The 17,716-nt window shown below is 36.1% G+C and overlaps 1 protein-coding gene across 1 annotated transcript in view; it reads right to left on the reverse strand.

The window, feature by feature from the left end:
* Positions 1 to 1,775: 1,775 nt before the first annotated feature.
* LOC148940802 (nischarin-like) overlaps positions 1,776 to 17,716 on the reverse strand; it is a 216,672-nt gene continuing 200,731 nt past the window's right edge. The window contains exon 7 of the mRNA XM_089105682.1: positions 1,776 to 1,805. The gene's annotated coding sequence lies outside the window, so the exon portion shown is untranslated. The remainder of the gene's footprint in view (positions 1,806 to 17,716) is intronic.

Raw genomic sequence — 17,716 nt, forward strand, 5'->3', positions numbered from 1 at the left:
AATTGGTTAAGAAATCCAGCCATGTATAGAGGCATTGCAGATGAGTATGCCAATATTCAAAAGAAGTTCCCTGTACCAGCAAAGTCTATTGCACCTACTTTCCCCCAATCCCCTCCATGGAAGTGGTCATTTCCCATATTAAATACTGAATTTTCAAAATGGAATAAAGATTTAACCCCCATTGCTTTTGTTCAGAAAAAATTTGCTGAACTTAATACAATTACCTATAAAAATCACTTCCAAATGTTTGTTGATGGGTCAAAAATGAATGAGAAGGTTGCAAGTGGTGGTTTCCTTCCTCACCTGAAAATTGCAATGGGCGAGAGATTATTTAATAATTTATCTATAATGTCTGCTGAGTTAAATGCCATAATCATGGCATTAGAACACCTTAAGCAAAACCAATCTTTGATTGAAAAATTGAATAATATTATCATCTATTCCTACTCTTTATAAATCCTTGAGTTGCTGGCCTCAGCTCCTCAATATAAGTTGGACATTGACACTTATCATTGTCTCAGTATTATTGACAATCTTGCTTCAAGTGGCATAAACACTTACTTTCAGTACATTCCTAGCCACTCTGGCATAAGTGGTAATCATCAGGTTGATGAAATAGCAAAAAATGCTATAAATATTGACCAGCCAAGTGGGAGACCAATCCCAACTAGAGATATTTACCAACGGAGGCTATCAGATATTAATTTTAATACGATTAATCCTCTCCTTTCCCCCTTTCCCACTAAGTATCTTTCTAAAATTTATCATAGAATTCGTTCTGGAACAAATGGACTAAAGTTCCTTGCATTCGCATATAAGATTTCTAATTCAAGCGGTTCAATTCCCCTGTCCCCTCTTTGCAGGCATTGTAATATGAATAATGAAACAATTGACCATTGCCTATTTGAATGTAATATGCTGACGTCTGCACAACATACCTTGCTTTCTAAACTGTTAAAATACTTCAAACACCACAAAATCCCACTATCAGTCAAGTGCCTAGCCAACTATACCTGCACACAGAGCATAGAAATCGACATCTATCATCTTATATTTGAACTCCTAGAGTCAAAAGATCTGCTGAAAGATGTCTGAATATATCTAATAAATATGAGGCAATCAAGCCAGTAGCTCTGTAGCCCACAGAGTGAAGCAGAAGGAAAAGGGCTAAATAGTTTTACTGAAAAGCCCGCCTGCTGATAAATAGAAGAAGAAGATGGGAAAAAAAGGCAAAGCAGAAGGTAAAATAGTATGGAAAACAAAATAAACAGGCTTTTTTCACGCCCAGAAGAGGGATTTTGGTTCACAATTTCGGTTTTTCGTCTTCTTCTTCTAGTTCACAGCAGGCGGGCTATTCAGTTGGTACTATTTAGCCCTCTTCTTTTTGCTTCACTCTGTGGGCTACAGAGCTACTGTCTTGGTTGTCTCTTATTTATTAGATATTCTCAGATATCTTTCAGTAGATCTTTTGACTCAAGGAGTTCAAATATAAGATGATAGATTTCGATGTCTGTGCTCTGTGTGCAGGTATAGTTGGCTGGGCTCTTGGCTGATAGTGAGATTTTTGTGGTGTTCGTCGAAATTCCGAATTCGGTGCAACTTCATTTTCTTCTTGTAGCGGTTGACGGCGTTTTGAAAACATAGTGTCTTGGCTAATGGTCCACGGCGTCTGAACCGCAAATAGCTGCGTCGTCAGCGCAAGAAATTGCGCGGCTGCGTGCTAAAAGAAGGGCCAAAAGGATGAAAGCGGGAGTAGCGGGATCGGATCGGGGAACTGAAAGGCGACTCACTGCATCCTTTTCAGCCTAAAAATAGTGTAGAAAATGAGAAGCTTCATTCTTGTAGTCGGACTTTTGTCAGATTTTTCGGTTCGAGTCGGACATTTGTCGGATTTCGGATCACCACGGTGTCGGAAGAATAGTCGGATTTTCTGTGGTCGGGTATCGGAATTTTCAGGATTTTCAAAAAGACAGAACAGAAATCTAGTAGGAACAAAGTGGAAGCACTGACCCTGACACTCACTTCAGTTCTTGAGGGGGGTTGCTATAATACACAAATACCCTGAAGTACCCTAAATTATAAGGGGCGTGCCCTTTAGCCCCTTCCGCCCTCTATGCTAATGTACAACCTTTTTTCGCAATAAGAGAAACCTTTTTCAGAATAAGAGAAACAGATAGAAACACACTTCCCAGTCACCAACAGACACACTATGCAGCTGGTTGAAGCATGTTTCTCAAAAAGGGAGTTTAGAGGGGGGGGGTAAAATTCAATTCCATCCTACTCGATATTGATCTCCAGATATATATATATATATATATATATATATATATATATATATATATATATATATATATATATATATATATATATATATATATATATATATATGTATAAAACTCCCTTCTTTCTGGTGTCTCCTATTTATTTATGAGATATTCTATTTCATTCCTCCACAAATAACTTGAACCAAATGTAATATACACCCAAAAGTCTTGCCTCTTCAAGTAAAAGCTTATGGAGGGCATTCTCGATTTCAGAACGGAATCGGAAAATACAACCAGTCTCAAGAAGATACTCAAACTAAATTATAGACTGATAAACAAGCAATATAGTGAAAGCTTTTTGATAACCGTATTTGTCCATAGGGACTTTTACATCTCCCCTCAAAGGTTCAAGATCAAAACAGCAATTTGATTTTGTGGCTAAAATATCGTCCTTAGAGCTTTTCTTTAATGGAAATATGGAAAGTTGATTCTCCCTATTGCTTCGTAAAAGAGGAAAACAGAGGCTAAATTCAATCATAAGTAGAGATCCTTCATGGGAAAAAATAATTTAATAATAAAATTCGGAATTAAAACTCTCGATCCATGTCAAAAACATAACTAAGCTCGTAAATGTTTACACAGTCCAGTTCACACTTATAGTGACAAAATAAACATCTATACTTTTTTTTACATGCTTTTATCGACGGTAGTTCGATCACTGAAATTTGAAGGATGAAATGTGTTATACAAAAACGCACTTGTATACTGATCAAGTCTTAATAATTACAATAGGGCCGTTTTTTCACTCATCAATTTGCTAAGATTTTACAACTTTTGTAAGAAAAAGCATAAAAATGATATCTTTGAAGTAAGATCTTACATCTTTTGTCGTTTTTATGCAAACGTCTTTCATCATTCTGCTCTGATCAGTGGTCTGAGAACAATGATGAGTAAATCATCAAAGTTCTCTCATCATTGTTCTATATGGCAGAACAGTGGCGTTCTTCACATTTTTTTGCTAACATCAGTGAGCTGTAAGATCTTAGAACAAAGATGAGTTAAAAAACGATAATCTTTGCAGAAAGATGCAAAATATTAGATGTAAGATCTTAGTGCTAAAAAACGGGCCTAATAAGGCTAGTTTTTATTCTTGAGTTTGAGATGACCTATGGTGAGCTCAATTCAGGTAAACATGCAGGGATGTATTTTCGGAGGGTAGAATTTAAATAAAATGTAAAAAATACTGGATCTATGCAAAAATAAAGAAAATTACAGGCAAAGTCACAAAATCCCAAGATTTCAGGAGAGAGGTCTGAAGAGGTCTAGTTCATGCCTACTTCCTTTGGTCGACTAAACACTTGAAAGCTCTTGAATCACAAAAGCCATAAGACTTTTATTTGCTAGGACTAAAAAATTGTCTCAGTACTCAGACATTACTACTACTAGCAACTTGTCGGAACACTAAGCGATCTAAGACCAACACAACTGCGCAAACTGCTGCTCCACCACAGTGCATTCAAAGCTTTACTCTTTAATGCTTGCCATAAAGGTCTTATTTCCTTGAAATGCTTTCTTATGGCCTCCTTCAATCCCATTTGTTTGCCTCCTGCTTTAATTTCGGCCAAGATAGATTGCCTATTTTTGGTACCGTGACCTATATCTTTCTCAAAATTTGAAAGCGCCCACATTTCACAGCCATGCCTTTCGAAGACTCATTTTCCCATTCTTTCAATTTTCTCAATAAAAAAAAAAATTCTTGCACCCAGAACTTTCGAAACTTTACAATATTTATTCCTTTTATAACATTTTTATCTAGGATCCTCAAATCATACGCATATTATAAGTCCATCAAAGATTTACCTTCCCATTTAAATCGCATGCTGATTAATCTATTGACCTCTTTTCTGATCTGAAGATCAAACCATATGCTACCGTGTGCTTTGAGCTAACTCCTCTGAAACGGCCCAAAACCCCAAGCCAAACCATATTGGTAGCTCATATTTTTCAACCCTCAATGAATATATGAAAATACAGCAACGAAAAAATAAAGAAAAATCTCTGACGATTCAGCAGGGAACGCCGTCAGAACCAATTCCTTTAGTATAAAATGAGTTTTACGTCAAACATACAGACCCCCGACCATCTATGAATGGTAAGCGGCCGCAAAGATTGGTGATCATAACCATTGCTTTTGCTTATCATAGTGTTATCTGCGATTTCACAGTATGTTTTCAGCTTAGCCATTGGTAATATTCAAGCTTATGTGAATAGCTAAGAAAGTTTGTAGTGTTGGACGAGTTTCACCTAATAGAGTTAAGTCAATACTACTAATGGTGACAGTAATTTAAATAAAACAATTAGATTCCTGGCTGGGTCGATAGAGTTTCAAACTATACGAGGTTAAGATTCATGCTGCCTTCTTAAGGCAATCCGTGACAAGAAGTGGGATTCCAATCATTCACGTATGGAAATTCAAAGGTCTTATACCCAATCCTTCTAAGCTCAGAACGCTCAATCAACTGGCTAGATTGTATTCCCGTGTTTTAATTGTTCCCAAGACATAAATTAAAAATTTCCCAAGAGTTCCCAAGACATAAATTTCCCAAGACATAAATAAATGTCAAATAAAAGGAGGTAATATCCTACATTATATACGAAAACCCGTAGTGCAGAACCGCGTAGTGCAGAAAGTTCTGCACATAACGGAGACTGAATTCATTACAGAATAAATAGAAACTACCATCGAATAAATGTCAAATAAAAGGAGGTAATATCCTAAATTATATACAAAAACCCGTAGTGCAGAACCGCGTAGTGCAGAAAGTTCTCCACACAACGGAGACTGAATTCATTACAGAATAAATATAAAATATCATCGACTAAATGTCTAATAAAATGAAGTAATATCCTACATTATATACAAAACCCCGTAGTGCAGAAAATTCTCCACATAGAGGAGAATGAATTCATTACAGAATAAATAGAAACTACCATCGAATAGATCTTTAATAAAAGGAGGTAATATCCTACATTATATACAAAACCCCGTAGTTCAGAAAGTTCTGCACACAACGGAGACTGAATTCATTACAGAATAAATAGAAACTACCATCGAATAAATGTCTAATAAAAGGAGGTAATATCCTACATTATATACAAATCCCCGTAGTGCAGAACCCCATAGTGCAGAAAGTTCTCCACATAACGGAGACTGAATTCATTACAGAATAAATAGAAACTACCATCGAATAAATGTCAAATAAAAGGAGGTAATATCCTACATTATATACAAAAACCCGTAGTGCAGAACCGCGTAGTGCAGAAAGTTCAGCACACAACGGAGACTGAATTCATTACAGAATAAATAGAAACTACCATCGAATAAATGTCAAATAAAAGGAGGTAATATCCTACATTATATACAAAAACCCGTAGTGCAGAACCGCGTAGTGCAGAAAGTTCAGCACACAACGGAGACTGAATTCATTACAGAATAAATAGAAACTATCATCGACTAAATGTCTAATAAAATGAAGTAATATCCTACATTATATACAAAACCCCGTAGTGCAGAAAGTTCTCCACATAAAGGAGAACTAATTCATTACAGAATAAATAGAAACTACCATCGAATAGATCTCTAATAAAAGGAGGTAATATCCTACATTATATACAAAACCCCGTAGTTCAGAAAGTTCTGCACACAACGGAGACTGAATTCATTACAGAATAAATAGAAACTACCATCGAATAAATGTCTAATAAAAGGAGGTAATATCCTACATTATATACAAATCCCCGTAGTGCAGAACCCCATAGTGCAGAAAGTTCTCCACATAACGGAGACTGAATTCATTACAGAATAAATAGAAACTACCATCGAATAGATGTCTAATAAAAGGAGGTAATATCCTACATTATATACAAATCCCCGTAGTGCAGAACCCCATAGTGCAGAAAGTTCTCCACATAACGGAGACTGAATTCATTACAGAATAAATAGAAACTACCATCGAATAAATGTCTAATAAAAGGGGGTAATATCCTACATTATATACAAAACCCCGTAGTGCCGATCCCCCAAGTGCAGAAAGTTCTGCACACAACGGAGACTGAATTCATTACAGAATAAATAGAAACTACCATCGAATAAATGTCTAATAAAAGGATGTAATATCCTACATTATATACAAAACCTCGTAGTGCAGAACCCCGTAGTGCAGAAAGTTCTGCACATAACGGAGACTGAATTCATTACAGAATAAATAGAAACTACCATCGAATAAATGTCAAATAAAAGGAGGTAATATCCTAAATTATATACAAAACCCCGTAGTGCAGAACCCCGTAGTGCAGAAAGTTCTGCACACAACGGACACTGAATTCATTACAGAATAAATAGAAACTACCATCGAATAAATATCAAATAAAAGGGGGTAATATCCTACATTATATACAAAACCCCGTAGTGCCGAACCCCGAAGTGCAGAAAGTTCTGCACACAACGGAGACTGAATTCATTACAGAATAAATAGAAACTACCATCGAATAAATGTCTAATAAAAGGAGGTAATATCCTACATTATATACAAAAACCTCGTAGTGCAGAACCCCGTAGTGCAGAAAGTTCTGCACACAACGGACACTGAATTCATTACAGAATGAATAGAAACTACCATCGAATAAATATAAAATAAAAGGAGGTAATATCCTACATTATATACAAAAACCCGTAGTGCAGAACCGCGTAGTGCAGAAAGTTCTGCACACAACGGAGACTGAATTCATTACAGAATAAATAGAAACTATCATCGACTAAATGTCTAATAAAATGAAGTAATATCCTACATTATATACAAAACCCCGTTGTGCAGAAAGTTCTCCACATAAAGGAGAATGAATTCATTACAGAATAAATAGAAACTACCATCGAATAGATCTTTAATAAAAGGAGGTAATATCCTACATTATATACAAAACCCCGTAGTTCAGAAAGTTCTGCACACAACGGAGACTGAATTCATTACAGAATAAATAGAAACTACCATCGAATAAATGTCAAATAAAAGGAGGTAATATCCTACATTATATACAAAACCCCGTAGTGCAGAACCCCGTAGTGCAGAAAGTTCTGCACACAACGGACACTGAATTCATTACAGAATAAATAGAAACTACCATCGAATAAATGTCTAATAAAAGGAGGTAATATCCTACATTATATACAAATCCCCGTAGTGTAGAACCCCATAGTGCAGAAAGTTCTCCACATAACGGAGACTGAATTCATTACAGAATAAATAGAAACTACCATCGAATAAATGTCTAATAAAAGGGGGTAATATCCTACATTATATACAAAACCCCGTAGTGCAGAACCCCGAAGTGCAGAAAGTTCTGCACACAACGGAGACTGAATTCATTACAGAATAAATAGAAACTACCATCGAATAAATGTCTAATAAAAGGAGGTAATATCCTACATTATATACAAAACCCCGTAGTGCAGAACCCCGTAGTGCAGAAAGTTCTGCACATAACGGAGACTGAATTCATTACAGAATAAATAGAAACTACCATCGAATAAATGTCAAATAAAAGGAGGTAATATCCTACATTATATACAAAACCCCGTAGTGCAGAACCCCGTAGTGCAGAAAGTTCTGCACACAACGGACACTGAATTCATTACAGAATAAATAGAAACTACCATCGAATAGATATATAATAAAAGGAGGTAATATCCTACATTATATACAAAACCCCGTAGTGCAGAACCCCGTAGTGCAGAAAGTTCTGCACACAACGGACACTGAATTCATTACAGAATAAATAGAAACTACCATCGAATAAATGTCTAATAAAAGGAGGTAATATCCTACATTATATACAAAACCCCGTAGTGCAGATCCCCCAAGTGCAGAAAGTTCTGCACACAACGGAGACTGAATTCATTACAGAATAAATAGAAACTACCATCGAATAAATGTCAAATAAAAGGAGGTAATATCCTACATTATATACAAAACCCCGTAGTGCAGAACCCCGTAGTGCAGAAAGTTCTGCACATAACGGAGACTGAATTCATTACAGAATAAATAGAAACTACCATCGAATAAATGTCTAATAAAAGGAGGTAATATCCTACATTATATACAAAACCCCGTAGTGCAGAACCCCGTAGTGCAGAAAGTTCTGCACACAACGGACACTGAATTCATTACAGAATAAATAGAAACTACCATCGAATAAATGTCAAATAAAAGGAGGTAATATCCTACATTATATACAAAACCCCGTAGTGCAGAACCCCGTAGTGCAGAAAGTTCTGCACACAACGGACACTGAATTCATTACAGAATAAATAGAAACTACCATCGAATAAATATCAAATAAAAGGAGGTAATATCCTACATTATATACAAAACCTCGTAGTGCAGAACCCCGTAGTGCAGAAAGTTCTGCACATAACGGAGACTGAATTCATTACAGAATAAATAGAAACTACCATCGAATAGATGTCTAATAAAAGGAGGTAATATCCTACATTATATACATAATCTCGACAATATACGAGACACTAGCAAGGATACCACGGAAGGTTCGGTCTTTCTAATTTATTTTTCGTTTAAGGTATACGTTCCCTCTAAAACAAGCGATTTTGCAACAAGCCGGTAGTTGTAACTTACATCAAAAGAAAAAGAAACATACCATTTGATTCATTAGCATCACATCTATCCATTCATCGAACCAAAATTACGATATTACTTGCGTTTTTTATTCGGAGAGGATCTAAACTTTTTAAATAGGGAAACTGTCCCCTAAAACAGGATCTAAACCTTTTAAAATAGGGAAACTTTCCCTTTTTAACTATTTTCACGGATTTTCAGCACATTTTCAATCTAAAAACCAAAACTACACACCCCACATTTTGTAAATGTAATTCAGCAGATTGATGGAAATGACTGTCAGCTATGGAATAATATACAGAATATCGTCTTTCGCAGATATATCAACACTGTAGGAGAGCGAAAAAATAACACTAAAGATTGCGCAGGAGACACGAACTTTAATGAAGTTGCAGCACCCTCGTCCGTACCTTAAAACTACAATGGGAATTTTGCCCATGGAGGTAGCTGAAGCAGTTACTTAGCAAACCTGAAGAAGCATGGACGAATTTTTCTTTTATCTGACTCAGTAGAACTCCTCCACTATTCAAAATGTGGTGAAGAGAGAATGAATCGAAAAAAAATGCAAGAAGATGTTGGTTGACATACACTTTTGCTGCAACTATGAACGTAGGTTATATGCTAAAGCAATCCTACGAGAAATATGGCTTATCAAGAGTTGAAAGGCGTAAGAAAGAGCTGAACCCACTTGAATATCTAAGTACGTGATACTTTCTACTGAATGAACCCGAAGGAAACCAAGGGTCACAGATTTGACAGGGCTGCTTTAACGACGATTTAGAACGAGGAACTCACACTTCCACGAATTGAATTCGATAACAAATTTTGGACAATTTTCCAAATTCTTCTTGCAGAATTTCAAATTTGAGAAGTATGTTCAATACTTAGATAGTTTTTTCTCAGAAACAGATTAGAAAAAATATTATGGCTAGCTAAAATAACTACGTATGAAAATAATGCTACAGATGAGCATTATTTTCAAAGCATACTTCAAAAATGGAACATTATAAATCTAGTGCTTCAATGTATGGAGCCATTAAATCGGCTGTCTCCAGTGAGTCTTGTTGAAGCCGAATGCTTTTCTTTACAACGGATATTTGTGAAAAATGTGTCTAAGTATCAATATTTATGGCATTAAGGCATTAGCTATATGCAAACACAATCATCCCTTTGGTGCACAGCTATACGAAAACCTTGACCGAAATTTTAGTTCTATTTGTTGCCCCCCTTCCGAGAAATATTCTTGGCGGCATCCATGTTTAGTAGCTATAATAAGTAGCTGATTTGAAACACAATAATTGAGTATAAAAGAATGAATCTGTTGTCATCAAAACCGTATTTATTAATCATATCGCCCCATCTCTCACACACAAAATGATGGCAAACGCATACATATTTTAACATACTTATAAAAAGAAGATGCACATACAATACATCTTGTTTGTCCATATTCCCGTTACTCAGCTACACAAAATAATACAATATTTGGCCAGAAAAGGATTGCCCCTACCGCAAATTCGAAAATGATATCTTTTGTCTTCTCATTAACTTTGGCTTATTACATTACGCTCTTCCATCATCACAATTAAGAGAACATATCGCCGTTAACTGAGATATCTTCCCTGAAATAGTCAAGTAAAGATAAGCTGAATTGGCTATCCTCAATCCATAGAGCCCTTTTCCCTTGAATTTGGGAAGTGTTCCAGAAAGCTAGAACGATTACTAAAAGTAAAGAAATCAGTGTTTGTTTTCTTTAACATTGTTGGAAGGAGAAGATACACGCAAAAAGTTAAACCTTGATAAAAAAAATCATAAAGGAAAAAGTTACTAATTGTTTCTCCTTATATCCTTAACAGGCCGTAAGTCTTTTATAAGATTAGTTTTTTTTTATTCGTTTGAAAGTTCTGCACTCGCTATATTCGTATGAAGCAGAACCGTTGGAGGATCGAAGGGCTAGGCAAGTCCGCTGAAATTAAGGTAGGTACAAGGAGTCAGGGCTGGAAGAACAGGGTCCAGAGTCGTAGATACATACATACAAATGTGTAAAACAGTACATAGTCTCCACCCCCCCCGACTCTATCAGTGAAGACATTACTTTACAAACTGAAGTAACACAATAGAGACATCAGAGCCAACGCTCTAGCGCTGCCTGTATTAAAGAGCCATAAGGCTTCAAATGTGTTTTTTATTATTTATATTTTTATTTCTAGAGCCACTTCATATGGAACAGGTGGTCTTAGAAAATTCAGAGGGGCTCATTCATTCAAATTGAAAGCCCTAGTGCCCAGAGTTTCCGAGAGTTAAATGTTGTCAAAGGGCTGCTAATCCCCCTCTCATGCCTGTTTAGCTGCCTTTACCCCAAAGAAGTCTGATCAAAATTTTGAGATAGCCATTTAGTTGAAAATAATCAAAAGGTCAAATAACGATGCCTCTGGGGATTAAATGACCTCCCAGAGTCCCTAGGGCAAGGACTGTGAGTTATGCAAGTTGGCCACTGTTTACAAATAGGGTTTGCTATGGGAAAGGGGGGCATGTTTGATCATGGGTATTCAAAAAGGCTTAAGATGTTATTGCGAAACTTTCAGGAAATTTTGAGGGAGGTACTGAAAAAAAACAAAAATACTATGTTTATGCTGGTTGTCAAAAGGGCGCGTCAGGAATATCTCAGGAACGGCTGAGGATGTTAAGTTGGAACTTTCAGGTCATTTTGATGGGGATGTTAAAAAGTAATTGGAGGGTGTCTATCACCCCCGTCACCCTTTTTAGATACTTATCTCCCCTCAACACTGATGAACATTTAAAGATATCCGTTTTGTTCAAAATAGTAAGAAGGTCCAATAGCTATAGGTGATGATATGACCTCCCACAGCCACAGGGTAGTGGTTGCAAATACTGCAATTTGCCCCCTGTTTACATATAGGATCTATTATTGGGAAAGGAGGGTATTGAAATAAGTCAAAAGATACAATGTGTACTAATACTAAGATATTATAGTTTCAAGTTAATATCCTCAGTTGTTCCTAAGCAATATCTGGCGAACAACTGACGATATTAACTTAAAACGTTCAGTTAATGTAAAGTCATCCCTTCAGTTAAAATAAAGTCACCACTGGTGACTGCGACTACTGATTCCTAGCGACTGAGACTAATTGCGACAATCACTACTTGCAAATGAATTTAATTGTTACTGCAACTGCGACAACTCACAGCTGCGACTAAGACTACTTGAGACTACGACTACTGGCGACTGAGACTACTTGCGACTGTGAATACTTTCGACTGCGACTACTTGCTACTGTGACTACTTGCAGCTACGACTGCTATAGATTGTGACACATTGTTAGTGCATTTTTTACTACTACAATTACGATGGCGACCGTGACTGGTACTACTACTTCTACTGCTACTATTTATGCTGCTACTAATACTGCTACTACTTCTACTTACTCTTACTACTGCTGCTACTAGTACTACTACTACAGCAACTGCTGCTATTACTACTACTACTACTACTACTCCTACTTCTACTACTACTGCTACTACTACTACACCTAGTACTACTACTACTACTACTACTACTACTATTAGATTAAATCAGAACGAGTTTAAGCGTATTCAGGTTGTCAAAATTGCTTATAAATATTTATATATATTTATTTGTGCCCGCTTACAATGGATGAATGGAAAAAAAGGAGTACAAAATGAAACAAGAGAAAGAAGAAAAACATATTTGACACTATAAATTAAATGCAGGTATTTTATTCATAGAAACAGTTGAGTCAGCGGTGATTCGTAGAGTTTACTGAGGGATCGTCTTGAAGCCTTCCGTTCTAGATCAATCACCTTGGTTTATGGATCAAGGATTCCATATATGGATGAGATCTCCGTGTTAGAAAATCTTAGCGGAAGTCCCAGCAAAAATTTTGCAAATCTGTAATACGTGGTTCGTATTTTTCGACGCTCGGTGAGGGACAACATTTCCCACAAGGGTGATATGTACCAGATGGCAGGAGAGACGATGGCGTTGAACAGTTTTGACTTAATAGATCGATTAAATGACAAATTGCATTCGACAGCTTTCCCATATGCTGAGCTGATAGATTTACAGACTGATTCGGTCAACAAGCCTCTAGCTGACCTAGGTGCCTGACCGTACAAGATACCAAGGTATTTCAGGGACTAGGACTGCTGGATTCTGATACCATCAAGGACAAGATTGGAATTGGTCGAGATAGTGCCGCTAAAAACGATAAATTCCATTTTCTCTATGTCGAATTGTAGTCCTATTCTTCTGTATAGGGTCACTAAGAGACGAAGATTCTCTTGTAGTCCCCTTAGCGTGCTGCTTAGGAGCAACAAGTCATCTGCATAAGAAATGAAACTTAGATCCAAGCTCTCCAAAAAGAACGTCCCTCGAACGAGTCTAGTTAGAGAGTAAATCGCAGAATTTAAGATGATAGGGCTTAGAGCAGATCCTTGCCGAACTCCTTTGAAGAGTTGAATGGGTTCAGAAAGCTTTTGCTTGTGGTGACCGGCGATTGTTTCCCATCCCAAAGCTACACGAATATGCGTGTGGAAGTACCAATCATGGAGAACATGGACAATGCAGGGGTCGACTCCTGAATCTAAGAGGCACCACAGCGGTTGCGAGTGGACGACAGAATCGAACACAGCAGAAATGTCGACGCTGCAGGCAAACAGTGGCTTTTTAACTAAAGATGCAGACCTCAGCGTATCTGCAACGTCACAGGAACTTTTAAGGGTATTACATTAAACTTCCAAAGAATTTTGAGGGGGATGTTACACTATATCAAAAGAGACTAAGTGCATCCTGGTTGTCAAAAGGGGCGCGTCTAGGCGTTTCTATATTGATCCTATGAACGGCTAAGGGTATGAAAATGAAACTTTTAGGTAACACTATGGGAATATTAAACCATATCAAAAGACATTATATGCATCCGGATTGTCAAAACGACATATCTTCAATATCTCGCGAACAGTTAAGGATATGAAGTTTAAACTTTCAGAAAATGTTGAGGGGGACGTTGATACCACGTGCATTCCGGTTGTCAAAAGGGTGCATCTGTAAAAGCGCAGGAACGGCTAAGATTATTAAGCTGAAACTTTCAGGAAATGTCGATCGGGATGTTGAATTTAGTCAAAAGACACCATGTTCATCCACGTTGTCAAAAGAGCATATCTTGACGTATCTACATTGATCCCAGGAACAGCCACGGGTACCAAGTTCAAACTTTCAGGGAATACTAAAGGGGATTTTAAAACATCAAAAGACACTATATGCATCCAGGTTGTCAAAACGGCATACCTGCAATATATAGAGAACAGTTAAGGGTACTACGTTGAAACTTTCAGAAAATGTTGAGGGAGAAGTTAACACTATGTGAATCCCGGTTGTCAAAAGTGACTATATGAAATATTTCAGGAACGGCTAAGATTATTAAGTTGAAACTTTCAGGAAATGTCAATTGGGATGTCGAACAAAACCCAAAGACCTGCAATATATCGAGAACAGTTCAGAGTATTAAGTTGAAACTTTCAGAGAAAAATAAAGGAGATGTTGAACTTAATCAAAAGATACTATGTGCATCCTTACCGTCAAAAGGGTGAACCTGCTATATCTCACAAACAGTTAATGATATTAATGTTGAGAGTTTCAGGGAATATCGAGAAGGATGTTAAACTAAATCAAAAGATACTATGTGGATCCAGGTTGTCAAAATAGGGTTTACGATATCTTAGGAACGGTAAGAGTATTAAGTAGAAATCTTTAGAATATTCTGAGGGGTAAATTGAAATAAATCGGGAGACAATTTGTGCATAAAGCTTTTCAAAAGGGCGTAAGTGAAATATCTCAAGAACGGCTTGGGTGTTGAGTTTGAAATTTCAAGAGATATTGACATGAGTTTTGACCTCAATCAAAAGACATTATGTGCATTCTGGTTGGCAAAATTATAGCTATTCCACCACACCAAGCAAATGTTCACACCAGAGTCACAAATAAAGGAGATGAAAGAGACAGAAGTAAAGAGAGCTGAGTGATGTCTCTTATATATATTTATTCTCTTGTTCCAATTTCATTCATACATAATCTTTTGAACAGTCTCCCAGGAGGATATTTTTTAGTATATTCTAGGAATCGTTGCTGAAACAAAATCTCAGTTTCAAGAACTGTTCAAAATCCGGATTTCAAATTGTTTGAAATCAATGCAATAATTTGTTGAATACAATGAAAGCCAACGTTCAGATCCCTTTATTCAACTTAAAAATTTAAATTAGAATCCGATATTGCAATTCTTATGCCAAAAATATGAAAAACTGGAGAAATATTCGTAATGTTGACTGATAATCAAACTTTTTTCCAATGAAAAACGGACGGAAATTAAGTAAAAAAAAAATTCTTAAAAGGAATTTTTCAAAGAAAAGTAAAGAGCAATGCTAAAACTTGAGACGAACAGAAATAAATTCCCATAGTAGTTCAAACTTAAAAAGACTCGAAATAACTATCAAAGAATAAACGAAACCCAAAACGATCAGTAACAAAAATTATTAATCGCATAAAACATAAAGATAACAGATCGTAATAAAGATAAATTATCAAAATGAACGCTCAATTCAAACTGAAAACGAACAGGAATTTGTGCAAAAGGATTTTGGCTACTGCCCCCATATCCTAACCCTAAACCTTCTAAGGTCTATTGTTTCATTTGCGCATTGCTAAAAATAAAACATCTTTTTAAAATTGAAGAATAAAATATTACTATTGTTCACTTTTCGTTAATGTCTAGAAAAACCAAAGCACACCGTTCAAAATAGCCTACATATAGTTTTCAAGAAAACGCATATGACACAAAAGACTTTAGAAGGTTTACCGTTGGAGAGGAGGGGGAGCCAAACTCATGTTTATAGTAATCCCATGTCGTTTTCAGTTTCATTGAGCATTAATTTAATTTTTGCTCGTTTAGGACTTAATTATCCATCTATATGAGTAAATACTATGTTTGTGTTTTATGTTTGTGTCATATTTATTTCTGTTCATTTGGTAATTACTTTACCAAATACATAATTTATAATTTACTAATACATAATTCATAATTTACTTAATATATAAATTAATTACATAATACTTAATATTTTACTTACTTAATTAATATTAATTACTTAATATATAAATAAATTACATAATATATAAATACATACTTTACATAATTACTTCTGTTTTATTTTTTTCTATAGTAATTTCTGGTCGTTTAAAGTTTGAATCATTATACGACTTTATTTCTTCTCGTTTGAAGTTTTAATATGGCTCTTAAATTTTCTCTGAAGAACTTCTTTTGCGGGAAGTTTTGTTTTTAATTAATAGTAGGAAAGATGTTTCTTGAGAAGGGGAACCTTGGGTCCTCCCATGTTCTGAACTCACTGGCATGACTTTTTTCCAAATCTCAGAACTATTCTTGTGAGAGTGGTAGAGGGCTCGTTTGTAAAATCCTACAGGTTTTCTTAAACAAATTAGTCCTTGTTGCTAGCTCCTCGGTAATCTGACCGCTAAAAAAAGGAAACAAAACAATGACTATTGTTTTGTCATAACCTTACTTCGTGATAACGGGAGTTTAATAAAGTTCCATTTTAGATTGTATTAATATGTTCAGAAACACTTCAAATTTGAATATTTTTCCCTAAAATGCTCTCCCTCCTTTCGATTCTTAAAACTGAGCTTGCCACGAGAATATTTTGTTCTTTATAATGTATTAATTTAATGATAAAGAGCTAAATCGTGGGATTTTGAAAAACTTTCATTCAAAAGATTTTTTTTTTTTACTATTGATCCAAACATTCTTGAGCATGACAGGGCCAGTTTACTACTTGTTTAACATTAAATAATCTTGTCAATGTTTCATAACCTTTTCAGGAAGTTTCCACATTTATATAAAAATTGATATAAACTTTTTACTCAAAATAAGCATTTTGAATGCAAACAATCTTAAAAAAACTCAATAATTTTCAATAGCCCAAAACTCAAAGTTTCTAACATGTATCCTTCCCTACAGTCCAGCAATATTCCAACTTAGCTATTGGAACTTCACTCTTTGCTATGCAGTCACCATTGTGAACCAATAAAAGAAACAGACGATGGGCTTTTAAAAAATTCCACAACACCAATTTTCTTCTAACTACTTTAATCCTAATGCTCCTAAACATGAAGGCATTAAACTTTTTTGTCTTTTTAAGTTCACCGTAAAAGTTGTTTACATTAAGACCAGTTTAATCAAATGTAACAAAAAGAGCTGGCAACCATGGGCGTAGGGTGGGGGGGGGCAGCTGCCCCCCCCCTAGACCTTCAAATTTACATTAGATATGGCTGAAAAGCAGATGGTTGAAAAAGCAGTTGATAAAAGCCCCTCCATCACACTATCGACTGCCCCCCCTAGACAATATGCTGCCTACGCCCATGCTGGCAACCTATAAAGAGCTATAACAAAAGAAATACAATGTCATACAAACAGATAAATGTTGCTTAGGGTTTTGGGACACCAAACGGGGAGTGTAGCTTTTTGTTCCTCCCCAGGGGCTGGTAACTTGAACCTCGCGCCCCGTACGTGGCTCTTTCGTCGTAAAAGTGCGGCTCTTGAGAAACTCTTCCGTATTTCTCACAACTCATATCCACATTTCCACCCCAGCGTAAAGTTTGTTATTGATTTATTTCCAAGAAAATTTGATGTACGACCTGTGAAGAATATTGTTGCT

The sequence above is a fragment of the Artemia sp. Qi Xiang Cuo genome, chromosome 19, assembly GCF_049724085.1.
Source record: "Artemia sp. Qi Xiang Cuo chromosome 19, ASM4972408v1, whole genome shotgun sequence".
Classification (NCBI taxonomy): domain Eukaryota; kingdom Metazoa; phylum Arthropoda; class Branchiopoda; order Anostraca; family Artemiidae; genus Artemia; species Artemia sp. Qi Xiang Cuo.